The sequence below is a fragment of the Ranitomeya variabilis genome, chromosome 5 (assembly GCF_051348905.1).
Source record: "Ranitomeya variabilis isolate aRanVar5 chromosome 5, aRanVar5.hap1, whole genome shotgun sequence".
NCBI lineage: Eukaryota > Metazoa > Chordata > Amphibia > Anura > Dendrobatidae > Ranitomeya > Ranitomeya variabilis.
In genome coordinates, this window is record NC_135236.1 from 38,923,278 (window position 1) to 38,950,791 (window position 27,514).

At 44.5% G+C, this 27,514-nt stretch overlaps 1 long non-coding RNA gene and 1 other non-coding gene across 2 annotated transcripts; both read left to right on the forward strand.

The window, feature by feature from the left end:
- Nucleotides 1–2,368: 2,368 nt before the first annotated feature.
- On the forward strand, nucleotides 2,369–23,957 carry LOC143774264 (uncharacterized). The gene is made up of 2 exons (XR_013215503.1): nucleotides 2,369–2,570; nucleotides 21,985–23,957. It is a non-coding gene; the product is annotated as an uncharacterized LOC143774264 (long non-coding RNA).
- On the forward strand, nucleotides 2,454–2,587 carry LOC143777266 (U8 small nucleolar RNA). The gene has a single exon (XR_013216062.1). It is a non-coding gene; the product is annotated as a U8 small nucleolar RNA (small nucleolar RNA).
- Nucleotides 23,958–27,514: the final 3,557 nt, after the last annotated feature.

Here is a 27,514-nt window from a genome sequence, read left to right on the forward strand (position 1 = left end):
GCGGAGCGTGCGGCTCCATAGCAATACATGGAGCTGCACGCTCAGCTCCGGAATGCAGGTGCCACAGCTTGCTTTTAACCAGCGAGACTCGGCCGTCTCTCGCACCAGTGTGTCTCCGGCCTAAGGCTTAAAGTAAGATGGATGATCTTAAAGGGGTTAAATGCCAATTCTCTTATAGCTAGTAGCAAATTGATTTGTAATCAACCAAATTCATAAGTTTACCAAAAATTTTGATGCATTCAACATTTTCATGATTGGATTTGCCCGAATTCAGCCAGCCTCCAAATTGCTGGATTCCTTTATAGAACGCGAAGTGATTAAAATCAACACATTATACCCTCCTGTCCTTTGACCTCACCTGACTCCGCTCCCCAATCCTCAGCATGGGTGTTTGTTTCTTGCACTGTGGTCATGTGGTCAGTGACACACATCATTGACGTCAAGTGACTACGTGGACCTTGGGACCAAAAGAACGACGGGATCTGAGATGTCAATGGTGTGCCTTGCCAAGTGACTACGTGGACCTTGGGACCAGAAGAACTACCAGGGGGAGGAGACGATAATGACGTGCGATGTCCACAAAGGTAACTTTGGAACTTAGCACAAAATGACGGGAGTAGACATGTCAATAAAGTGCGTTGCCAAGTGACTGTGGGCAGGTCAGAGCCAGGAGAACAACCAGGGGTCAGAGATGTTAATGACTTGAGTGACCCCCAAGTGACTACGTGGACTTTAGCGCCAGAACGGTCGCTGAGTGGAGATGCTAATGCCGTATGTTATCTCCAAGTGACTGCGTGGACCTCAGAGCCAGAAGAACGACCGCTGAGTGGAGACGTCAATGCCATACATCATCTCCAGGTGACTGTGTGGACCTCAGAGCCAGAAGAATGGTTGCTGAGTGGAGATGTTAATGCCGTACATCATTCCCAAGTGACTTTGTGGACCTCAGAGCCAGAAGAACGACCGCTGAGTGGAGACGTCAATGCCATACATCATCTCCAGGTGACTGTGTGGACCTCAGAGCCAGAAGAACGGTTGCTGAGTGGAGATGTTAATGCCATACGTTATCTCCAAGTGACTGCGTGGACCTCAGAGCCAGAAGAATGACGAGGACTGTAGACATCGTTCATGTTCTTCGCCCCTAACTGACTTTGTGGACCTCAGCATCAGTAGAACGCCTGGCAACCAGAGGCGGCGTATTCCGTCAGGTGAGGGCCTAGAACAGATGTAGTGTGGAAATGTTAGTATTTTAACCCAAAGGTATATACATTTGTTGCGTCCAGTGCTCCGAAACGCGTTGAATTAAACCATAATTTCATGTTAATCATCCCTTCGGACTTGTATACTTCAAGTTGCACGGAGACAATTCACTTTCTGTGCACTTTTTTGCTTTGGTTGGTTACGAGGAAGACCGGAGGATCTGCAGCAGCCGACATCTCTATGAGCCTGTGTATGGGCTCTATCTATGGGAATTAAACTCTTACTATCCAGATCAGACCCTATTGCGCCATTGACCTTCCAGCAGCTTCCCGTTATAGCCGTCACTCTTTAAGATGGATCGGGATTCTGTCAGCAGAGTACAGGCTGCCATGTTGTCTGCTGAACACCTCAGCCCCCTGACCGGACCCCGCTGGCCATTTGTATTTGCCCCCTCCATCTTAGGCAGGGACTGAGAGACACATAGGAAGAGAATGCCCGAAAGAGACATCCAATCAGGGAGCTGCTTTCATTCTCAAAAGGGCAGCTGAGGCAGGAGAGCTGGAACCTGATTGGTTGCTCTGGAGTTATCCATCTCTAGCGTCTTAAACGATGCCACCATTTTACCGTCACATGACGACCACACACTGATCGCTAACGGCGACCATTCCCAGACAACAGCAAACACAGAGGGCGACACATCTTATTCAGGCAGCCCCTGGTAGCATTAATCCTCTATATGTAGCTCAGTGGTCACTACAATTCCCAGCATGCCCTGATTTATATATGTCAGTCCTATATATTACTGATTCAGAGGCGCTGCCAATAATAAGGAATAATGCCCTCACTTAAGATGGCTGAATCTGGCACAGACATGGTAACAGCAGGATCCTGCCCTTCTCCAGAATGGCCGCGGCACCAGTGCGGTACAAGCGTACGCTGTCGCCCCCTTATGGACACAGCTGTATAATCAGGCTAGTGACGTAATGACGCTGACGTATGCCCATTTCTAACACTCGGCGGCGTCACCGAGGCGGCAGGCTGATGTATGCAAATAACTATTCGCGATGCATTATGGGTAAAACGAGGCCGATGCTAACACTTTACATTTATCACTATAAAATCAGACAGATATGACGTAGGAGTCATGTGACCGCACCCGGCGCTTATTACACAACTTTATACAATCAGTGAGACTCCATAATGTGGATGAAAAGTGCGGGAAGTGCGGCCCCTGCCGGGAGCGGAGGGAAGTATCGTCAGTGAGGTTAATCCTTACCTGTTCCTCCTCCGGGAGAAACAGACATGATGAGCGGAGGAGGCTGAGTGTGTGATTACACCGAGCTCCGCACCGCCCTGACCGACAACTCGGGGTGCGTGACGTTCTGAGACGATCCCTGACGAGCGGGTTATTGTAAAGTTATAAGAGCAGATTGTGGCCGCTCAGGCTGGTGGCGAGTGAGGTTGTTAGTACCATAATCCCAGGTTATTGCCCTGTGTGGCGGTTTCTTCACTTTTTACCTCACGTTTTCTCTGGTAACCCATGTTATTGTTATATGTGGCGTTCGCTCACTTTTTTACCTCACATTTTCTTTTTGCAGCCCATGTTATTGCATTTTGTGGCCGTAATCTCACTTTTTTACCTCACGTTTTTCTTTGGTAGCCCATGTTATCGCATTTTGTGGCTGATTTCTCACGCATTTCCCTGGTCGCCCATGTTATTGTTATATATGGCCATTCATTCACTTTTTTGCCTCACATTTTTCCTTGGTAGCCCGTGTTATTGCACTTTGTGGCCAATTTCTCACGTTTTTCCTTGGTAGCCCATGTTATTGTTATATCTGTCCAGAATCCCAGGGTGTCTGTCAGCCATATCCTCCTTCTTCACCTCTCACTTCCTAAAACTCAATGTAGACAAAACCGAACTCATCATCTTTTCCCCACCTCACGTATCCCCCCTACCTGATCTATCTATTATGGTAAACAGCATCACGTTCTCTCCCGCACCTGTGATCCACTGCCTCGGAGTAACTCTCGACTCTGCCTTGTCCTTTAAACCGCATGTTCAAACTCTTGCCACCTTCTGTCACCTCCAACTCAAAAATATTGCCAGAATCCGTTCCTTCCTCACCCCACAATCTACTAAAACTCTTATGCATGCCCTCATCATCTCCCGCCTCGACTACTGCAACACCGTCCTCTGTGGCCTCCCCGCTAACTCGCTTGCACCACTCCAGTCTGTCCTCAACTCTGCTGCCCTGCTAATCCACCTCTCTCCTCGCTACTCCCCTGCTTCTCCCCTCTGCAAATCCCTCCACTGACTCCCAATTCCCCAACGAATCCAGTTCAAACTACTAACACTGACCTACAAAGCCATCCACAACCTGTCCCCTCCCTATATCTCTGAACTAATCTCCCACTATCTTCCCTCACGTAATCTCCGATCCTCCCAAGACCTCCTACTCTCCTCCACACTTAGGCCGGCCTCACACTAGCGAGTTTTACGGACGTATGAGCGCATAAACTACGTCCGTAAAATACGCATTACACACGGCCCAATGATTCTCTATGGCCCAGCTCCTATCTGCCGTATATTACGCATCCGTAATATACGGTCTTGTACGGCCGTAGAAAATCGCAGCATGCTGCGTTTGTCACCGTATTGCGCAAAAAAATCGCCAATGAAAGTCTATGGGGGCGAGAAAAATACGGATTCCACACGGACCAGCAGTGTGACTTGTGAGAAATACGCAGCGGTGTTAGTGAAAAGCCGGTAATTCAATTGCCGGCTTTTCATTTCTCCTTCACAAACCCGACATGATATGAGACATGGTTTACATACAGTAAACCATCTCATATCGCTTTTTTTTTGCATATTCCACACTACTAATGTTAGTAGTGTGTATGTGCAAAATTTGGGCGCTGTAGCTGCTAAAATAAAGGGTTAAATGGCAGAAAAAATTGGCGTGGGCTCCCGCGCAATTTTCTCCGCCAGAGTGGTAAAGCCAGTGACTGACGGCAGATATTAATAGCCAGGAGAGGGTCCATGGTTATTGGCCCCCCCTGGCTACAAACATCTGCCCCCAGCCACCCCAGAAAAGGCACATCTGGAAGATGCGCCTATTCTGGCACTTGGCCACTCTCTTCCCATTCCCGTGTAGCGGTGGGATGTGGGGTAATGAAGGGTTAATGTCACCTTGCTATTGTAAGGTGACATTAAGCCAGATTAATAATGGAGAGGCGTCAATTATGACACCTATCCATTATTAATCCAATTGTATGAAAGGGTTAAAAAAACACACACATTATTAAAAAGTATTTTAGTGAAATAAACACACAGGTTGTTTTAATATTTTATTGCTCTCTCAATCCACCTGAAGACCCTCGCTCTGAAAAATAATAAACCAACAATATACATACCTTCTGATGATCTGTCACGTCCCACGAAGGGTCTTCAGGTGGATTGAGAGAGCAATAAAATATTAAAACAACCTGTGTGTTTATTTCATTAAATTACTTTTTAATAATGTGTGTGTGTTTTTTTAACCCTTTCATACAATTGGATTAATAATGGATAATTGACACCTCTCCATTATTAATCTGGCTTAATGTCACCTTACAATAGCAAGGTGACATTAACCCTTCATTACCCCATATCCCACCGCTACACGTGAGTGGGAAGAGAGTGGCCAAGTGCCAGAATAGGCGCATCTTCCAGATGTGCCTTTTCTGGGGTGGCTGGGGGCAGATGTTTGTAGCCGGGGGGGGGGGCGAATAACCATGGACCCTCTCCTGGCTATTAATATCTGCCCTCAGTCACTGGCTTTACCACTCTGGCGGAGAAAATTGCGCGGGAGCCCACGCCAATTTTTTCCGCCATTTAACCCTTTATTTTAGCAGCTACAGCACCCAAATTTTGCACATACACACTACTAACATTAGTAGTGTGGAATATGCAAAAAAAAGGGATATGAGATGGTTTACTGTATGTAAACCATGTCTCATATCCTGTCGGGTTTGTGAAGGAGAAATGAAAAGCCGGCAATTGAATTACCGGCTTTTCACATATATCTCGCTGAATTAAATTTAAATACAGTATATATATATATATATATATATATATATATATATATATATATATGTGTCTCAATGACATACAGAGGGGCAAAAAAGTATACAGAGGGGCAACGAAGGAGTGGCTTCGTAAGAAGCATTTCAAGGTCCTGGAGTGGCCTAGCCAGTCTCCAGATCTCAACCCTATAGAAAACCTTTGGAGGGAGTTAAAAGTCCGTGTTGCCAAGCGAAAAGCCAAAAACATCACTGCTCTAGAGGAGATCTGCATGGAGGAATGGGCCAACATACCAACAACAGTGTGTGGCAACCTTGTGAAGACTTACAGAAAACGTTTGACCTCTGTCATTGCCAACAAAGGATGTATTACAAAGTATTGAGATGAAATTTTGTTTCTGACCAAATACTTATTTTCCACCATAATATGCAAATAAAATGATAAAAAAACAGACAATGTGATTTTCTGGATTTTTTTTTCTCAGTTTGTCTCCCATAGTTGAGGTCTACCTATGATGTAAATTACAGACGCCTCTCATCTTTTTAAGTGGTGGAACTTGCACTATTGCTGACTGACTAAATACTTTTTTGCCCCACTCTATATATATATATATATACAGTCATATGAAAAAGTTTGGGCACCCCTATTAATCTTAAGCTTAATGTTTTATAAAAATTGTTTTTTTTGCAACAGCTATTTCAGTTTCATATATCTAATAACTGTTGGACACAGTAATGTTTCTGCCTTGAAATGAGGTTTATTGTACTAACAGAAAATGTGCAATCTGCATTCAAACAAAATTTGACAGGTGCATAAGTATGGGCACCCTTATCATTTTCTTGTTTTAAATACTGCTACCTACTTTTTACTGACTTACTAAAGCACTTTTTTTGGTTTTGTAACCTCATTGAGCTTTGTACTTCATAGCTAGGTGTATGCAATCATGAGAAAAGCTACTTAACGTGGCCACTTGCAAGTTGTTCTCCTGTTTGAATCTCCTCCGAAGAGTGGCATCATGGGCTCCTCAAAACAACTGTCAAATGATCTGAAAACAAAGATTATTCAACATAGTTGTTCAGGGGAAGGATACAAAAAGCTGTCTAAGAGATTTAACCTGTCAATTTCCACTGTGAGGAACATAGTAAGGAAATGGAAGAACACAGGTACAGTTCTTGTTAAGGCCAGAAGTGGCAGGCTAAGAAAAACATCAGAAAGGCAGAGAAGAAGAATGGTGAGATCAGTCAAGGACAATCCTCAGACCACCTCCAGAGAGCTGCAGCATCAACTTGCTGCAGATGGTGTCACTGTGCATCGGTCAACTATACAGCACACTTTGCACAATGAGAAGCTGTATGGGAGAGTGATGCAAAAGAAGCCGTTTCTGCAAGCACGCCACAAACAGAGTCGGCTGAGGTATGCAAAAGCACATTTGGAGAAGCCAATTTCTTTTTGGAAGAAGGTCCTGTGGACTCATGAAACCAAGATTGAGTTGTTCGGTAATACAAAAAGGCGTTATGCATGGCGGCAAAAAACACAGTGCGTTGTATAGTTGACCGATGCACAGTGACACCATCTGCAGCAAGTTGATGCTGCAGCTGTCTGGAGATGGTCTGAGGATTGTCCTTGACTGATCTCACCATTCTTCTTCTCTGCCTTTCTGATATTTTTCTTGGCCTGCCACTTCTGGCCTTAACAAGAACTGTACCTGTGTCCTTCCATTTAATTACTATGTTCCTCACAGTGGAAATTGACAGGTTAAACCTCTGAGACAGCTTTTTGTATCCTTCCCCTGAACAACTATGTTGAATAATCTTTGTTTTCAGATCATTTGACAGTTGTTTTGAGGAGCCCATGATGCCACTCTTCAGAGGAGATTCAAACAGGAGAACAACTTGCAAGTGGCCACTTTAAGTAGCTTTTCTCATGATTGCATACACCTAGCTATGAAGTTCAAAGCTCAATGAGGTTACAAAACCAAAAAAAGTGCTTTAGTAAGTCAGTAAAAAGTAGGTAGGAGTATTTAATACAAGAAAATGATAAGGGTGCCCATACTTATGCACCTGTCAAATTTTGTTTGAATGCAGATTGCACATTTTCTGTTAGTACAATAAACCTCATTTCAAGGCAGAAACATTACTGTGTCCAACAGTTATTAGATATATGAAACTGAAATAGCTGTTGCAAAAAAAACAATTTTTATAAAACATTAAGCTTAAGATTAATAGGGGTGCCCAAACTTTTTCATATGACTGTATATATATATATATATATATATATATATATACATACTGTATATATGTTTTAACAAACATTTGAGCACATAAATCCATTAGATGTCGGTTTTGCAAGCCTGCGAGAAAATATCGCAGTACGGATGCCATACGGATTACATACGGAGGATGCCATGCGCAAAATACGCTGACACACCCTGCCTACGGATGACATACGGATCACTATTTTGGGGACTTTTCTGCGTATTACGGCCGTAAAATACGGACCGTATTTTGATACGCTGAGTGTGAGGCCGGCCTTATTCGTTCCTCACACAACCGCCTCCAAGAATATCCCCCATCCTCTGGAATTCCACGCCTCAACACGCCCGACTATCCACCACCCTCGGATCCTTCATATGGAACCTAAAAACCCATCTCTTCAAGAAAGCCTACAGCCTGCAATAACTATTCTGCCGCCTCGCCATCGCCAGAGCCGCTGCCTCACCAGCGCCAGAGCTGCTGCACCTCCGACCTTCTGTCTCTTCCCCATTATCCCACCATTATCCCATAGAATGTAAGTCCGCAAGGACAGGGTCCTCTTCCCTCTGTACCAGTCTGTCACTGTAAACTTGTTTACCGTAAATTATATCTATAACTCTGTATGTAATCCATTTCTCATGTACAGCACCATGGAATTAATGGTGCTATATAAATAAATAGTAATAATAATAATGTGCGCATTCACTCTCTTTTTTACCTCACTTTTTCCTTTGGCAGCCTATGTTATTGCATTTTGTGGCCATTTTCTCACTTTTTTTACCTCACGTTTTTCTTTGGTAGCCCATGTTATTGCACTTTGTGGCTGATTTCTCACTCTTTTCCCTGGTAACCCATGATATTGTTATATGTGGGCGTTCACTCACTTTTTTACCTCATGGTTTTTCTTTGGTAGCCCATGTTATTCCACTTTATGGCCGCTTTCTCATGTTTTTCTTTGGTAGCCCATGTTATTATATGTGGGCATTCACTCACTTTTTTACCTCACATTTTTCTTTGGTAGCCCTGTTATTGCATTTTGGGGACATTTTCTCATTTTTTAACCTCATGTTTTTCTTTGGTAGCCCATGTTATTGCACTTTGTGGCCGATTTCTCATGTTTTTCTTTGGTAGCCCATGTTATTACACTTTATGGCCGACTAGTTGAAGAGCCCAGCGTTGCCTTGGCATAGTAAATATCTGTGGTTAGCTATAGCACCTCACTTCTCTTATTTTCCCATCACGCCTCTCATTTAGCACCTCACTTCTCTCATTTTCCCCTCACATCTCTCATTTTCCCCCCTCACTCCTCTTATTTCCCCCCTCCTCTCATTCCCCCCTAACACTTGTCATTTCGACCTCACATCTGTTATTTTCCGTTCACTCCACTATTTTCCCTCATTCCTCTCATTTTGCACTCACACCTTTTCATTTTCACCTCACACCTCTCATTTTCACCTCACACCTCTCATTTCCCCCTCGGGATATACATGTTTGTCATCTCCCTTATATATAGTATACACCTGTATGTCATCTTCTTTATATAGTATATACCTGTATGCCATCTCCCCTGTATATAGTATATACCTGTATGTAATTTCCCCTGTAAAAACTGTACACCTGTTGTATGTCATCTCCTCCTATATATTGTATATCCATGTCAACTCTTCTTGTATATAGTATATACCTGTATGTCAACTCTTCTGTATATAGTGTACACCTGTATGTCATCTCCTATATATAGTATATACCTGTATGTCATCTCCTGTATATAGTATATACCTGTATGTCATCTCCTCCTGTATATAGTATATACCTGTATGTCATCTCTTCTGTATATAGTGTATACCTGTATGTCATCTCCTCCTATATATAGTATATACCTGTATTTGATCTCCTTTATATAGTGTGTACCTGTATGTCATCTCCCCTGTATATAGTATATACATGTATGTCATCGCCTCCTGTATATAGTATATACCTGTGTGTCATCTCCTCCTGTATATAGTATATACCTGTGTCGTCTCCTCCTGTATATAGTATATACCTGTCATCTCCTCCCGTATATAGTATATATCTGTGTCATCTCCTCCTGTGTATAGTATGCACCTGTGTGTCATCTCCCCTGTATATAGTATATTGTTGTGAATTCCGTTCTCGAACTCCCTCCTGTGGTCATGAATGGTACTTCGGTGAGTTCTGTCCATGGACTCCCTCTGGTGGCTGTGAGTGGAGCTGCTGGTTCTGAGATTCCTTCTCCAGCTGCCCTCGTTTAGGGCTAGGCTGGATTCTCTATTTAACTCCACTCAGATCGTTACTCCATGCCAGCTGTCAATGTTCTAGTACTGGTTCAGATCTCTCCTGGATCTTTCTGAGGACCTGTCTACTCCAGCGAAGCTAAGTTCCTGCTTGTTCATTTGTTACATATGGTTTTTCTTGCTAAGTTCTAGTCCAGCTTGCTATCATGAAACTGCCTGGCTAGCTGGAAGCTCTGGGGGTACAGAGTGGCAGCACCGCACCGTGAGTCGGTGCGGGGGTATTTTTTTGCACACTCTGCGTGGTTTTGTAGTTTTTTGTGTTGACCGCAAAGATCCCTTTTCTATCCTCAATCTGTTTAGTTAGACTGGCCTCCCTTTGCTAAAGCCTATTTCATCCTGTGTTTGTGATTTCCTCTTAACTCACAGTCAATACTTGTAGGGGGGCTGCTTTTACCTTTGGGAAAATTTCTCTGAGGCAAGTGAGGCTTTGTTTCCTTTCTTTAGGGGTAGTTAGTTCTTAGGCTGTGAAGAGGCGTCTAGGCAGAGTCAGGCACGCTCCACGGCTATTTCTAGTTGTGTTGATAGGAGTAGGGTTTGCGGTCAGCAGAGTTCCCATTTCCCCAGAGCTCGTCCCGATTCTGTGTTTAACTATCAGGTCATTCCTGGTGTACCTAACCACCAGGTCCATAACAGTACAGCTGGCCCACAAAGTGTTAATGCATCTCAATAGAGGGAAAAGAGAAGTTCTGAGACCATTTTTTTTTCTTTGCAGTGTGTTTTGCCTTTCTTTTCCCCTTAAACTCTGGGTGGTTCAGAACTCAGGTGTGGATATGGACATTCAAGGTCTGTCCTCTAGTGTAGATCAACTCGCTGCAAAGGTACAAAACATTCAAGATTATGTAGTTCAGAATCCTATGTTGGAGCCTAGAATTCCAATTCCTGATTTGTTTTCTGGGGATAGATCTAAATTTCTGAGTTTCAAAAACAATTGTAAACTGTTTCTTGCTGTGAAACCCCGCTCTTCTAGTGACCCTATTCAGCAAGTAAGAATCATTATTTCTTTGTTGCGTGGCGACCCTCAAGACTGGGCATTCGCCCTGGCACCAGGAGATCCTGCATTGTGTAATGTAGATGCGTTTTTTCTGGCGCTGGGATTGCTTTATGATGAACCGAATTCTGTGGATCAGGCAGAGAAAATTTTGCTGGCTTTGTGTCAGGGTCAGGATGAAGCGGAGGTATATTGCCAGAAGTTCAGAAAGTGGTCTGTGCTTACTCAGTGGAATGAGTGTGCCCTGGCAGCAATTTTCAGAAAGGGTCTTTCTGAAGCCCTTAAGGATGTTATGGTGGGGTTCCCCACGCCTGCTGGTCTAAATGAATCAATGTCCTTGGCCATACAGATCGATCGGCGCTTACGTGAGCGCAAAGCTGTGCACCATTTGGCGGTATCCTCTGAGCAGAGGCCTGAGCCTATGCAATGTGATAGGACTTTGACCAGAGCTGAACGGCAAGAACATAGACGTCAGAATGGGCTGTGTTTTTACTGTGGTGACTCCACTCATGCTATCTCTGATTGTCCTAAGCGCACTAAGCGGTTCGCTAGGTCCGTCACCATTGGTACTGTACAGCCTAAATTTCTTTTGTCTGTTACTCTGATTTGCTCTTTGTCATCCTATTCTGTTATGGCATTTGTGGATTCAGGCGCTGCCCTGAATTTGATGGACTTAGATTTTGCCAGGCGCTGTGGTTTTTTCTTGGAGCCCTTGCAGCATCCCATTCCTTTGAGGGGAATTGATGCTACGCCTTTGGCCAAGAATAAGCCTCAGTACTGGACCCAGTTGACCATGTGCATGGCTCCTGCGCATCAGGAGGATATTCGCTTTTTGGTGTTGCATAATCTGTATGATGTGGTCGTGTTGGGTTTGCCATGGCTGCAGGTCCATAATCCAGTATTGGATTGGAAATCAATGTCGGTGTCCAGTTGGGGTTGTCAAGGGGTACATGGGGATGTTTCATTGTTGTCAATTTCTTCCTCCACTCCTTCTGAAGTCCCTGAGTTTTTGTTGGATTACCGGGATGTATTTGATGAGCCCAAGTCTAGTACCCTACCTCTTCATAGGGATTGTGATTGTGCTATTAATTTGATTCCTGGTAGCAAGTTCCCTAAGGGACGACTTTTCAATTTGTCTGTGCCAGAACACGTCGCTATGCGGAGTTATATAAAGGAGTCCTTGGAGAAAGGGCATATTTGCCCGTCGTCGTCACCATTGGGAGCAGGGTTCTTTTTTGTGGCCAAGAAGGATGGTTCTCTGAGACCTTGTATAGATTACCGCCTTCTTAATAAAATCACGGTCAAATTTCAGTACCCTTTGCCTCTACTGTCTGATTTATTTGCTCGGATTAAGGGGGCTAGTTGGTTCACCAAGATAGACCTTCGAGGGGCGTATAATCTCGTGCGTATTAAACAGGGCGATGAATGGAAAACAGCATTTAATACGCCCGAGGGCCATTTTGAGTACCTGGTGATGCCATTCGGCCTTTCTAATGCTCCCTCTGTGTTTCAGTCCTTTATGCATGACATCTTCCGAAAGTATCTGGATAGATTCATGATCGTATATTTGGATGATATTTTGGTCTTTTCGGATGATTGGGAGTCCCATGTGAAGCAGGTCAGAATGGTGTTCCAGGTCCTTCGTGCTAATTCCTTGTTTGTGAAGGGATCTAAGTGTCTCTTTGGAGTTCAGAAGGTTTCCTTTTTGGGTTTCATTTTTTCCCCTTCTACTATCGAGATGGATCCTGTTAAAGTCCAAGCTATTTATGATTGCACTCGGCCTACATCTGTGAAGAGCCTTCAGAAATTTCTGGGCTTTGCCAATTTTTACCGTCGCTTCATCGCTAATTTTTCTAGTGTTGTTAAACCGTTGACTGATTTGACCAAGAAGGGTGCTGATGTGGTGAATTGGTCCTCTGCGGCCGTTGAGGCTTTTCAGGAGTTGAAACGTCATTTCTCTTCGGCTCCTGTGTTGTGTCAGCCAGATGTTTCGCTCCCTTTTCAGGTCGAGGTTGATGCTTCTGAAATTGGAGCAGGGGCTGTTTTGTCTCAGAGAAGTTCTGATTGCTCTGTAATGAAGCCATGCACTTTCTTTTCAAGAAAGTTTTCGCCTGCTGAGCGTAATTATGATGTTGGCAATCGGGAGTTGTTGGCTATGAAGTGGGCATTCGAGGAGTGGCGACATTGGCTTGAAGGAGCCAAGCATCGCGTGGTGGTCTTGACAGATCACAAGAATCTGACTTATCTCGAGTCTGCCAAGCGGTTGAATCCTAGACAGGCTCGTTGGTCGCTGTTTTTCTCCCGTTTCAATTTTGTGGTTTCGTACCTTCCGGGTTCTAAGAATGTGAAGGCTGATGCCCTTTCAAGGAGTTTTGTGCCTGATTCTCCTGGGGTTCCTGAGCCAGCTGGTATTCTCAGAGAGGGGGTAGTTCTGTCTGCCATCTCCCCTGATTTGCGGTGGGTGCTGCAGGAGTTCCAGGCTGATAGACCTGACCGTTGTCCAGCGGAGAAACTGTTTGTCCCTGATAGATGGACTAATAGAGTTATCTCTGAGGTTCATTGTTCGGTGTTGGCTGGTCATCCTGGGATTTTTGGTACCAGAGATTTGGTGGCTAGGTCCTTCTGGTGGCCTTCTTTGTCGCGGGATGTGCGTTCTTTTGTGCAGTCTTGTGGGACTTGTGCTCGGGCTAAGCCCTGCTGTTCTCGTGCCAGTGGGTTACTTTTGCCCTTGCCGGTCCCGAAAAGGCCCTGGACACATGTTTCCATGGATTTTATTTCAGATCTTTCTGTTTCTCAAAGGATGTCGGTCATCTGGGTGGTTTGTGATCGCTTCTCTAAAATGGTCCATTTGGTACCCTTGCCTAAATTGCCTTCTTTCTCTGATTTGGTTCCATTATTTTTCCAACATGTGGTTCGTTTGCATGGCATTCCGGAGAACATCGTGTCTGATAGAGGTTCCCAGTTTGTTTCAAGGTTTTGGCGTTCCTTTTGTGCTAAGATGGGCATTGATTTGTCTTTTTCTTCGGCTTTCCATCCTCAGACAAATGGCCAAACCGAACGAACCAATCAGACTTTGGAAACCTATCTGAGATGCTTTGTTTCTGCGGATCAGGATGATTGGGTGACCTTCTTGCCATTGGCTGAGTTCGCCCTTAATAATCGGGCCAGTTCGGCTACTTTGGTTTCGCCTTTTTTTTGTAATTCTGGTTTTCATCTTCGATTTTCTTCAGGGCAGGTTGAGCCTTCGGACTGTTGTGGTGTGGATTCTGTGGTGGACAGGTTGCAGCAAATTTGGACTCATGTGGTGGACAATTTGACCTTGTCCCAAGAGAAGGCTCAACGTTTCGCTAACCGCCGTCGCCGTGTGGGTCCCCGACTTCGTGTTGGGGATTTGGTTTGGTTATCATCTCGTTATGTTCCTATGAAGGTTTCTTCTCCTAAGTTTAAGCCTCGTTTCATTGGTCCTTATAAGATTTCTGAAATTCTTAATCCTGTATCATTTCGTTTGGCCCTTCCTGCTTCTTTTGCCATCCATAATGTGTTCCATAGGTCGTTGCTGCAGAGATATGTGGCGCCTATGGTTCCCTCCGTTGATCCTCCTGCTCCGGTGTTGGTCGAGGGGGAGTTGGAGTATGTGGTGGAGAAGATTTTGGACTCTTGTATTTCGAAACGAAAACTTCAGTACTTGGTCAAATGGAAGGGCTATGGTCAGGAGGATAATTCCTGGGTTGTTGCCTCTGATGTCCATGCTGCTGATTTAGTTCGTGCCTTTCATTTGGCTCGTCCTGATCGGCCTGGGGGCTCTGGTGAGGGTTCGGTGACCCCTCCTCAAGGGGGGGGGTACTGTTGTGAATTCCGTTCTCGAACTCCCTCCTGTGGTCATGAATGGTACTTCGGTGAGTTCTGTCCGTGGACTCCCTCTGGTGGCTGTGAGTGGAGCTGCTGGTTCTGAGATTCCTTCCCCACCTGCCCTCGTTTAGGGCTAGGCTGGATTCTCTATTTAACTCCACTCAGATCGTTACTCCATGCCAGCTGTCAATGTTCTAGTGCTGGTTCAGATCTCTCCTGGATCTTTCTGAGGACCTGTCTACTCCAGCGAAGCTAAGTTCCTGCTTGTTCATTTGTTACATATGGTTTTTCTTGCTAAGTTCTAGTCCAGCTTGCTATCATGAAACTGCCTGGCTAGCTGGAAGCTCTGGGGGTGCAGAGTGGTACCACCGCACCGTGAGTCGGTGCAGGGGTATTTTTTTGCACACTCTGCGTGGTTTTGTAGTTTTTTGTGTTGACCGCAAAGATCCCTTTTCTATCCTCAATCTGTTTAGTTAGACTGGCCTCCCTTTGCTAAAGCCTATTTCATCCTGTGTTTGTGATTTCCTCTTAACTCACAGTCAATACTTGTGGGGGGCTGCTTTTACCTTTGGGGAAATTTCTCTGAGGCAAGTGAGGCTTTGTTTCCTTTCTTTAGGGGTAGTTAGTTCTTAGGCTGTGAAGAGGCGTCTAGGCAGAGTCAGGCACGCTCCACGGCTATTTCTAGTTGTGTTGATAGGAGTAGGATTTGCGGTCAGCAGAGTTCCCATTTCCCCAGAGCTCGTCCCGATTCCGTGTTTAACTATCAGGTCATTCCTGGTGCACCTAACCACCAGGTCCATAACAGTATATACCTGTATGTCATCTCCCCTGTATATAGTATATACATGTGTGATCGCCTCCTGTATATAGTATATACCTGTCTGTCATCTCCTGTATACAGTATATACTTGTATGTCATCTCCTTCTATATATTGTATATACTGTAATTGTGTGACATCTCCTCCTGTATATAGTATATACCTATGTGTCATCTCCTCCTGTATATTGCGTATACCTGTGTGTCATTGTCATGTCGGACGCTGTTCAGATCAGGTCGTTCGACAGACAGCGGTAATTCCGCTTTTGACCACTATTTGCTCATTGGCGTCGGCTAGATTCTATCTAGCTGTTCCGGGGTTAATTTACCTGATCCTCGGATTGGAAGCTGGGCCATGCCCATTGCCTTTAAATAGATCTCCTGATCATTGGGCGTCGCCGATTATAGCTTCTGTCTTGTGCGTTGTTATCTCGGTCTGGAGTGGAGAGCTGGTTGCTGGAGAGTCGTTGCTGGTGGTGTATTTTCCTTTGTCTTATTTACTCCTTCCTATATTTGAACCACAGCTTCATGAGAAGAATGCCCAGATATTAATCATATAAAAATAAATAATAGATTATATGTAGCGGGCCATAACAGACATGTCTGTGGGATAATCGCTAATCAATAATGAACTACCATAGAAAACATGCGATCAAACAACACCCAACAAAGTTTTATAATGAAAAATAATGCAAATACTTTATTAAAGTCACATATAACACGGTATTACAGGCCAGGGAGGGAAGTAAGAAAACACACAGGTCACAATGTGCACTAGGAAACGGCCAGGGGTACAGGCATGTGGACCAGAAGATTGAAGGCATAAATATCTATGGTCCCAAAGGACTCCACAGTAACGCCATAGCAGGGAGCAAGACCCAAATAAACAAAGTAACTGAAAAATCAACCAAGGGTTAATGCTGTAAAGAATAAAACATAATTACCTGCACAAGCACAAAATCACTCCTGGTCCACAGCGTGCACCCACCCCAACGCACGTTTCGGCGAAATGAGCCTTTCGGCTCATCCTTCCTATATTTGTATTTATTTTGCCCTGCACATTTATAGTGTATTCCTGAGTGTCTGCGGCGTGGTGTATATTTTCCTTTATCCTTGTCTGTACTAACTGTGGTTATTGGTGAATTACATCTTCACTGGGTGGTGGGCGGTGATTTTCAGCCTAGGGTTGAAACAGGAGACAGGGCGAGGGTCGAGGCCTGGACATGCACACCATCAGTGTAAACTCCAGGTCAGTCAGGATTTCCCTAGTCTGAGGGAAATTGCAGGGGCCCGGGTTATTAGCTCTCGCTCACCTAGTCTCCCCGTGACAGTCATCTCCTGTATATTGCATATACCTGTGTGTCATCTGCTACTGTATATAGCATATACCTGTATGTCATCTCCCCTGTATATAGTATATACATGTATGTTATCACCTCCTGTATATAGTATATACCTGTGTGTCATCTCCTCCTGTATATAGTATATAACTGTATGTCATCTCCCCTGTATATAGTATATATCTGTGTGTCATCTCCTCCTGTTTATAGTATATACCTGTATGTCATCTCCCCTGTATATAGTAAATACCTGTATGTCATCTCCCCTGCATATAGTATATACCTGTATGTCATCGCCTCCGGTATATAGTATATACCTGTGGGTCATCTCCTCCTATATATAGTATATATCTGTGTGCCATCTCCTCCTGTATATAGTATATACATGTGTCATCTGCTCCTGTATATAGTATATACCTGTATGTCATCTCCTCCTGTATATTGTATATACCTGTGTGTCTTCTCCTGTATATAGTATATACCTGTGTCATCTCCTCCTGTATATTGTATATACCTGTGTGTCATCTGCTCCTGTATATAGTATATACCTGTGTCATCTCCTCCTGCATATAGTATATACATGTAAGTCATCTCCTCCTGTATATAGTATATACCTGTGTCATCTCCTCCTTAATATAGTATGTACCTGTGTGTGATCTCCTCCTATATATAGTATATACCTGTGTGTCATCTCCTCCTGTATATAGTATGCACCTGTATGTCATCCCCTCCTGTATATAGTATATACCTGTGTGTCATCTCCTCCTGTATATAGTATATACCTGTGTGTCATCTCCTCCTGTATATAGTATATACCTGTGGGTCATCTCCTCCTGTATATAGTATATACCTGTGTGTCATCTCCTGCATATTGTATACACCTGTGTGTCATCTCCTCCTGTATATAGTATATACATGTATGTCATCTCCTCCTGTATATAGTATGTACCTGTAAGTCATCTCCCCTGTATATAGTATATACCTGTATGTCATCTCCTGTATATAGTATATACCTGTTTTTATCTCCCCTGTATATAGTATATACCTGTATGTCATCTCCTCCGGTATATAGCACATATCTGTGTGTCATCTCCTCCTGTATATAGTATATATCTGTGTGTCATCTCCTCCTGTATATAGTATGAACCTGTATGTCATCTCCTGTATATAGTATATACAGTACCTGTATATCATCTCCCCTGCATATCGTATATACCTGTATGTCATCTCCTCCTGTATATAGTATGTACCTGTATGTCATCTCCTCTGTATATAGTATATACCTGTATGTCATCTCCTCTATATATAGTATATACCTGTATGTCATCTCCCCTGTATATAGTAAATACCTGTATGTCATATCCTTCTGTATATAGTATATACCTGTATGTCATCTCCTCCTGTATATAGTATATACCTGTGTGTCATCTCCTCCTGCATATCGTATGTACCTGTAAGTCATCTCCCCTGTATATAGTATATACCTGTATATCATCTCCTGTATATATCTGTGTGTCATCTCCTCCTGTATATATTATGTACCTGTATGTCATCTCCTCCTGTATATAGTATATACCTGTGTCATCTCCCCTGTATATAGTATATATCTGTATATCATCTCCTGTATGTAGTATGTACCTGTATGTCATCTCCTGTATATAGTATATACCTGTATGTCATCTCCTCTTGTATATAGTATATACCTGTGTGTCATCTCCTCCTGTATATAGTATATATGTGTGTGTCATCTCCCCTGTATATAGTATGTACCTGTTTGTCATATCCTCCTGTATATAGTATGTACCTGTGTATCATCTCCTGTATATAGTATATATCTGTGTGTCATCTCCTCCTTTATATAGTATTTACCTGTTTTCATCTCCTCCTGTATATAGTATATACCTGTATGTCATCTCCCCTGTATATAGTATATACCTGTATGTCATCTCCTCCTGTATATAGTATGTTCCTGTAAGTCATCTCCCCTGTATATAGTATGTATCTGGTGTCATCTCCTGTATGTAGTATATACCTGTATGTCATCTCCCCTGTATATAGTATATACCTGTGTGTCATCTCCTCCTGTATATAGTATAGACCTGTGTGTCATCTCCTCCTGTATATAGTATATACCTGTGTGTCATCTCCTCCTGCATACAGTATGTACCTGTAAGTCATCTCCCCTGTATATAGTATATACCTGTATGTCATCTCTGTTGTGATTTTGCTTTTTGCTCCCTCTAGTGGTCATTAGTGATTTGACTCTGGAGCGTCTGTCTTTTTCTGTATCCTCACCTGGGCCGTTAGCTCAGGGGCGTTGCTATATAGGCTCCCTGGACCTTCAGTTCAATGCCTGGCATCGTTGAAATCAGAGCTAATCTGTTGTGCTCTTGTCCTCTGATCCTGGTTCCTGTTTTTCAAGCTAAGTCTGCTTCTTTGCTTTTTGCTTTTGTTTTGTTTGGTATTTTTGTCCAGCTTGTTCCTATCTGTATCCTGACCTTTGCTGGAAGCTCTAGGGGGCTGGTGTTCTCCCCCCGGACCGTTAGACGGTTCGGGGGTTCTTGAATTTCCAGCGTGGATTTTTATAGGGTTTTTGTTGACCAGATAAGTTATCTTGCTATATTCTGCTATTAGTAAGCTGGCCTCTCTTTGCTGAACCTGGTTCATTTCTGTGTTTGTCATTTCCTCTTACCTCACCGTTATTATTTGTGGGGGGCTTGTATCTTGCTTTGGGGTCCCTTTCTCTGGAGGCAAGAGAGGTCTTTGTTTTCTTCTCCTAGGGGTAGTTAGATTCTCCGGCTGGCGCGAGTCATCTAGCGATCACCGTAGGCATGATCCCCGGCTACTTCTAGTGTTGGTGTTAGGAGTAGCTATTTGGTCAACCCAGTTACCACAGCCCTATGAGCTGGATTTTTGTATCTTGCAGACTTACACGTTCCTCTGAGACCCTGTCCACTGGGGTCATAACACATCTCCTCCTGTATAAAGTGTATATCTGTGTGTCATCTGCTCCGGTATATAGTATATACCTGTGTGTCATCTCCTCCTGTATATAGTATATACCTGTATGTCATCTCCCCTGTATATAGTAAATACCTGTATGTCATGTCCTTCAGTATATAGTTAATACCTGTGTGTCATCTCCTCCTGTATGTAGTATATACCTGTATTGGTTTCCTCCTCATGACTAAACTGGAGCTCCACATTTCCAGGTCACATTAGACATATGGTTATATACCTGGGAGATTACTCTCCCGAAAGGTTTTTTTGAGCGAGCCCTCATATACATATTGACCAACTTTAACGAACGGCTATACATACTGGGTATACCACAAGAGCAGTCGGTTTACTGAAGAAGGTCTAGTTCAGACCGAAACATTTTATTTTGGACTGCAATAATAAATCTTTCTAAGCAACAGACGCTAACAAGTTGAGTGCCAAATTATTATATTAGGTTCCCCAAACCAGTGAACATATATTTTGTGCACCAACGCAGCTGTGCCACGATATACTTCACCATTAATCAGTTTAGTCCTGAGTAGAGACTGGCAAACCTGAACAGTAAAGTTCGGGGTCCGTACCAAACACCTACTGTTCGGGCATGGACCCCAAACACGGACTTCACCAGAAAGTCTGTATTACTGTTCAGGTTCGACACCCTGAACATCGGGTGTTTCCCATGCTGTCATCTGCATGACACAGGCGGCTCTGATTGGTGGTAAGACCCGTAACACCAGTGAGAGAGCTGCAGTTCCCACGCTGCCAGATGACAATGTGAGCCAGCAGCTGTGACCGGAAGTAAAAAGTTGGCCTCCAGTCACAGGTGTCGGCTGATGGAACTACTACTCCCATAAGCCTACGCCGGCTGTTGCTGATAAAAGTAAGAGCAGGTGCCGCTGATAGGCATATTCATCAGTCGACACCTGGGCTGTAAATACATTTTTAAAATATAGCATTAATTCCCCTGTATTTTTGATAACCAGCCAGGAAAAACTGCGAGCTGTGGGCTACAACCCTCAGCTGTCAGCTTCAGCAAAGCTGGTTATCTCGAATAGAGTATCCCACACCGTTTAAAATTAATAAATAAATAAAAAATTGTAAAAATGCGTTGTGGGTTCTTCACCATTTTTGACAGTGTTGATTATAGTGAAGCATGGCGGGGGCTCGGTGTTGATTACAGTGAAGCATGGCAGGGGTTCGGTGTTGATTACAGTGAAGCATGGCGAGGGCTCGGTGTTGATTACAGTGAAGCATGGTGAGGGCTCGGTGTTGATTACAGTGAAGCATGGCGAGGGCTCGATAATGATTACAATGAAGCATGGCGAGGGCTCGGTAATGATTACAGTGAAGCATGGCAGGGGCTCGGTGTTGATTACATTGATACATGGTGGTGGATTGATGATGACTGTAGTAAAGCCTGGCGTGGGCTCGGTGATGACTGCAATGAAGCATGTCGGGGGCTCGGTGTTGTCTACAGTAAAGCATGGCAGGGCTCGATGATGACTACAGTGAAGCATGGCGGAGGCTCTTTAATGTCTACAGTAAAGGATGGCCGGGGCTCGGTGATGTTTACAGTGAAGTATGGCGAGGTTTAGTGATGTCTACAGCGAAGCACAGCGGGGGCTCAGTGATGTTGAAGCATGGTGGGGCTTGGGGATGTTGGTGAAGCGTGGTGAGGGCTCGGGGATGTCAGTAAAGCATGGTGGGAGCTCTTTGTTTTATCAGTCACTATAAACACATAGCTTATGAAGGAAAAGATGATTAAATCAAGTATTGGGAAATCCTAGGAGAAAACCTCATTTCTTCTGTAAGAATCTGACGCTCAAGACCTTCTAACAGGACAAAGGTCCGCTGCACCTCACAGTGCACTACGGCTCGGTTTACAATGGGGGTTGAATGATTTTAATTACAGCTGTATATTGTGCTGCAGCCGCCACATAGGATCTGAAGCACGGAGAAAAGACGGGATGGGCTGCAGGCCTCTGCTGTCAATGAATGGAAACATTTACTCCAGACTTCCTTAAACCTTGGTACAAAGACTGTCTCGTTTACTCTGTGTGAATGTGACAGTATGAAAGATAGAACAAGGGTGGAGGAGGGTGAGATGGACCCTGACACAAGTCTTGATATTTGTTCTTTTTTGTTCTCTTTCCACAGCGCCCTCCCGGCCTTCACAGAAATCATCGTCTTCATCGCTGTGTTAGGATTGAAGCGGAAGCCCTTGTGATGTTATAACCATTTCTCTGATGTCATCACCAGTCCTCTGATGTCAGCTCCGGCCTTCTGATGTCATCACCAGCCTTCTGATGTCAGCTCCGGCCTTCCAATGATATAACCATTCCTCTGATGTCAGCTCCGGCCCTCTGATGTTAGCTCTGGCCTTCTGATATCATCACCAGCCCTCTGATGTCAGCTCCGGCCCTTTCATGTCAGCTCTGGCCTTCTGATATCATCACCAGACCTCTGATGTCAGCTCTGGCCTTCTGACGTCATCACCAGACCTCTGATGTCAGCGCCGGCCCTCTGATGTCAGCTCTGGCCTTCTGATGTCAGCTCCGGCCTTCTGATATCATCACCAGCCTTCTGATGTCAGCTCTGACCTTCTGATATCATCACCAGCCCTCTGATGTCCTCACCAGTCCTCTGATGTCAGCTCTGACCTTCTGATGTCATCACCAGCCTTCTGATGTCAGCTCCGGCCTTCTGATATCATCACCAGCCCTCTGATGTCATCACCAGCCCTCTGATGTCAGCTCTGGCCTTCTGATATCATCACCAGCCCTCTGATGTCATCACCAGCCCTCAGATGTCAGCTCTGGCCTTCTGATATCATCACCAGCCCTCTGATGTCAGCTCCAGCCCTCTGATGTCAGCTCCAGCCTTTTGGTGTCAGCAATGGCCTTTTGAAATCATCACCGGCTGCTGATGTCAGCACTGTTCCCATGATGACAGCACCAGCCCCGTGGTGTCAGAACTGTCCCTTTACACCACTAAAAGAAGTCAAACATGGTGTCATTCATAGACACAAGTGTCTCTTCCACTGCTTGCTCTCAGCCCAGACTGATCGCACCATCCTCATGGAGAGTGTGAGCCATGACATCTAATGGGACAATCAGGAAGGAAGAAGAAGAAACACAAGAGCGGAGTCCTCTTAGAGCCTCTCCACTTTGATTCCTGCTCTTGAGGTGCTAGACAGGCCGCTTAGCCGGGCAGCCGCTTATCTCCTGGCTGTAGGGTCAGCCCAACGTGGAGACCTGCGGGATCTTACTTTTCTAGTGGCTGACTTGTACAGACCAGTCATCTGTCCCTTAGGGTGAAACCACAGGCTGTGGACATGCTGGGAGTTGTAGTTTCACCACAGCTGAAAGGACAGAAGATGAAGACCACCAGTGTAGGTTAAAGGAGTGGTCCCACACGTGGAAGTACGTTTCAGTCAGTAAATCTCAGAATAGCAATAAGTTTTATAATTAGACGTGGAAAACTACCGTAAGTCATTGTGGCAAGCTTATCCTTATAAAGGCTGCACTGCTGAGCCCGACCACGTGGAGGCGCTACATCTCCTGGGGTGGAGAGGATGCAGAAGGCACGGAGCACAGCTCCGGAGGGAACGTCCAGGTGCCCGGTCAGCGGCTGTGTTCGTGCGTCTTTTGCTTCAGATGGGCTCACGGAGCAGCCAAGCCCCAGATAAACTCTTCTCTCTGATAACTCCTTTCCCTGCTTGTCGGTGTAATCTCCCACAAAGTACAAGGAGCTGAGAGTCGCTGTCCGGGGCAGGAGGTGTATGTGCGGCTGCAGCGCCCCCATCTGGTCGGGCACAGATATCACCCAGGACACCGCAGCAGAGCCTTTATCAGATGATTTCGGCCCGGCATCACATCTTATTCCGAGATCTATTGGGAACCGTGAAGTTTTCTGTAAAGCCGGGGCCTCGCTGGCTGCACGGGATCACGCTGCGTGCACAGGACAGGCTGCACAACACTTTTTACTTTTTCTATGACAGATTCTTCGTTATATTTTTTCCTACCTTATTTGTGTTTTTTAAGTATTTTGGCTACAGGTGACAGAAAATGAATCATTGGCTTTTCTACAATGTTTGTAATAATGATTTCATAAATATATTTATTACAAGATTCGTGTTTTCTGTGCATTCGTATCTGATAACATCTCCTGTACTGTAACTTAAAGGGACCTAAACTCAAAGCTTCGTTTTATCTTGGATTTTACATAAAATGTATTCATCCTCTATTACACTCCAGAGCTGCGCTCGCTATTCTTCTGGTGTATCACTGTGTACATACAATACATTACAGATCCTGAGTTACCTCCTGTATTATACTCCAGAGCTGCACTCACTATTCTGCTGGTGCAGTCACTGTATACATACTTTGCATTACTGATCCTGAGTTACATCCTGTATTATACCACAGAGCTGCACTCACTATTCTGCTGGTGCAGTCACTGTGTACATACATTACATTACTGATCCTGAGTGACATCCTGTATTATACCCCAGAGGTGCACTCACTATTCTGCTGCTGCAGTCACTGTGTACATACATTACATTACTGATCCTGAGTTACATCCTGTATTATACCCCAGAGCTGCACTCACTATTCTGCTGGTGCAGTCACTGTGTGCATACATTACATTACTGATCCTGAGTGACATCCTGTATTATACTCCAGAGCTGCACTCACTATTCTGCTGGTGCAGTCACTGTGTACATACATTACATTACTGATCCTGAGTGACATCCTGTATTATACTCCAGAGCTGCACTCACTATTCTGCTGGTGCAGTCACTGTATACATACTTTGCATTACTGATCCTGAGTTACATCCTGTATTATACCACAGAGCTGCACTCACTATTCTGCTGGTGCAGTCACTGTGTACATACATTACATTACTGATCCTGAGTGACATCCTGTATTATACCACAGAGGTGCACTCACTATTCTGCTGTTGCAGTCACTGTGTACATACATTACATTACTGATCCTGAGTGACATCCTGTATTATACCCCAGAGGTGCACTCACTATTCTGCTGCTGCAGTCACTGTGTACATACATTACATTACTGATCCTGAGTTACATCCTGTATTATACCCCAGAGCTGCACTCACTATTCTGCTGGTGCAGTCACTGTGTGCATACATTACATTACTGATCCTGAGTGACATCCTGTATTATACTCCAGAGCTGCACTCACTATTCTGCTGGTGCAGTCACTGTGTACATACATTACATTACTGATCCTGAGTATCATCCTGTATTATACTCCAGAGCTGCACTCACTATTCTGCTGGTGCAGTCACTGTGTACATGCGGCGCCCTCAGTGTCCTGGTCGTCGCAGTGATGTCATTATCCTTTCAGGGGAGAAGTGATGTCATGTCTGAAGGCAATGAAAGACAACCACATTCAGGTATCACACACATACAACATGTTCACACTCCAGACCAGAAGGGGGAACTCTAAGCCTGTTTAGGGTGAACTCCTGTTGTGAATTAGACTTTTTGGCTCCCTCTTGTGGTTACTTGTGATATGACTCTGGGATTGTCTTTCCTCAGTTTGGCACTCACCTGGGTCGTTAGTCCAGGGGTGTTGCTATATAAACTTCCTGGATCCTTAGTCCAGTGCCTGGCATCGTTGTAATCAGATCCTTTCTGTTTGCTCCTGTCTGCTGGTCCGGTTCGTGCAAAATTAAGCTAAGTCCTGCTTCTTTGTTTTTTGGTTATTTGCTTTGCTCTTATATTTTTCCAGCTTGTACTAAATGTGATTCCTGACTTTGCTGGAAGCTCTAGGGGGCTGGTGTTCTCCCCCCGGGCCGTTAGACGGTTCGGGGGTTCTTGAATATCCAGCGTGGATATTTTGATAGGGTTTTTGCTGACCATATAAGTCATCTTACTATATTCTGCTATTAGCTAGTGGGCCTCTCTTTGCTAAATACCTAGCTCATTCTTACGTTTGTCTTTTCCTCTTACCTCACCGTTATTATTTGTTGGGGGCTTGTATCCAACTTTTGGGGTCTTTTCTCTGGAGGCAAGAAAGGTCTTTCTTTTCCCTTCTAGGGTTAGTTAATTCCCCGGCTGGCGCGAGACGTCTAGAACCAACGTAGGCACGTTCCCCGGCTGCTGCTATTTGTGGTGCTAGGATTAGATATATGGTCAGCTCAGTTACCACTGCCCTATGAGCTGGTTTTTAGTGTTTGCAGACTTAGTAATTATTTCTGAGACCCTCTGCCATTGGGGTCATAACAGTATGCCAGGCCAACATTGAATGTTTAATGCATTGCAGAAGTGGGATAATAAGAAAGGAAATTCTGAGTTTTTTTTGTTTTTTTTTTTCCTCTCTTCCTCCCCTTTACCTCTGAGTGGCTTGTGCTTGCTGCAGACATGAATGTCCAGACCTTGATTACAAGTGTAGACCAGCTTGCTGCTCGTGTGCAGGGCATACAAGATTTTGTTACCAGTAGTCCAATGTCTGAACCTAAAATACCTATTCCTGAACTGTTTTCTGGAGACCGATTTAAGTTTAGGAATTTCAGGAATAATTGTAAATTGTTTCTATCTCTGAGACCCCGTTCATCTGGAGATTCAGCTCAGCAAGTTAAAATTGTTATCTCTTTTTTACGGGGCGACCCTCAGGATTGGGCTTTCTTGCTAGCGCCAGGAGATCCGGCATTGGCAAATATTGATGCGTTTTTTCTGGCGCTCGGATTGCTTTACGAGGAACCCAATCTTGAAGTTCAGGCAGAAAAAGCCTTGCTGGCTATTTCTCAGGGCCAGGATGAAGCTGAAGTGTATTGCCAAAAATTTCGGAAATGGTCCGTGCTTACTCAGTGGAATGAGTGTGCTCTGGCCGCAAATTTCAGAAATGGCCTTTCTGAAGCCATTAAGAATGTGATGGTGGGTTTCCCCATTCCTACAAGTCTGAATGATTCCATGGCGCTGGCTATTCAAATTGACCGGCGTTTGCGGGAGCGCAAAACCGCTAATCCTCTGGTGGTGTTGTCTGAACAAACACCTGATTTAATGCAATGTGATAGAATTCAGACTAGAAATGAGCGGAAAAATCATAGACGTCAGAATGGGTTGTGTTTTTACTGTGGTGATTCTACACATGTTATATCAGCATGCTCTAAACGCCTAACAAGGGTTGTTAGTCCTGTCGCCATTGGTAATTTGCAACCTAAATTTATTTTGTCTGTGACTTTAATTTGCTCATTGTCTTCTTACCCTGTTATGGCGTTTGTGGATTCAGGTGCTGCCCTGAGTCTTATGGATCTGTCATTTGCCAAGCGCTGTGGTTTTGTTCTTGAACCGTTGGTAAATCCTATTCCTCTTAGAGGTATTGATGCTACGCCATTGGCGGAAAATAAACCGCAGTTTTGGACGCAGGTAACCATGTGCATGACTCCTGAACATCGGGAGGTGATTCGTTTTCTTGTTCTGCATAAAATGCATGATTTGGTCGTTTTGGGTCTGCCATGGTTACAGACCCACAATCCAGTCTTGGATTGGAAGGCAATGTCTGTGTCAAGTTGGGGCTGTCAGGGAATTCATGCTGATTCCCCGCCGGTGTCTATTGCTTCCTCTACTCCTTCGGAAGTTCCTGAGTATTTGTCTGATTATCAGGATGTATTCAGCGAGTCCAGGTCCAATGCTCTGCCTCCTCATAGGGAC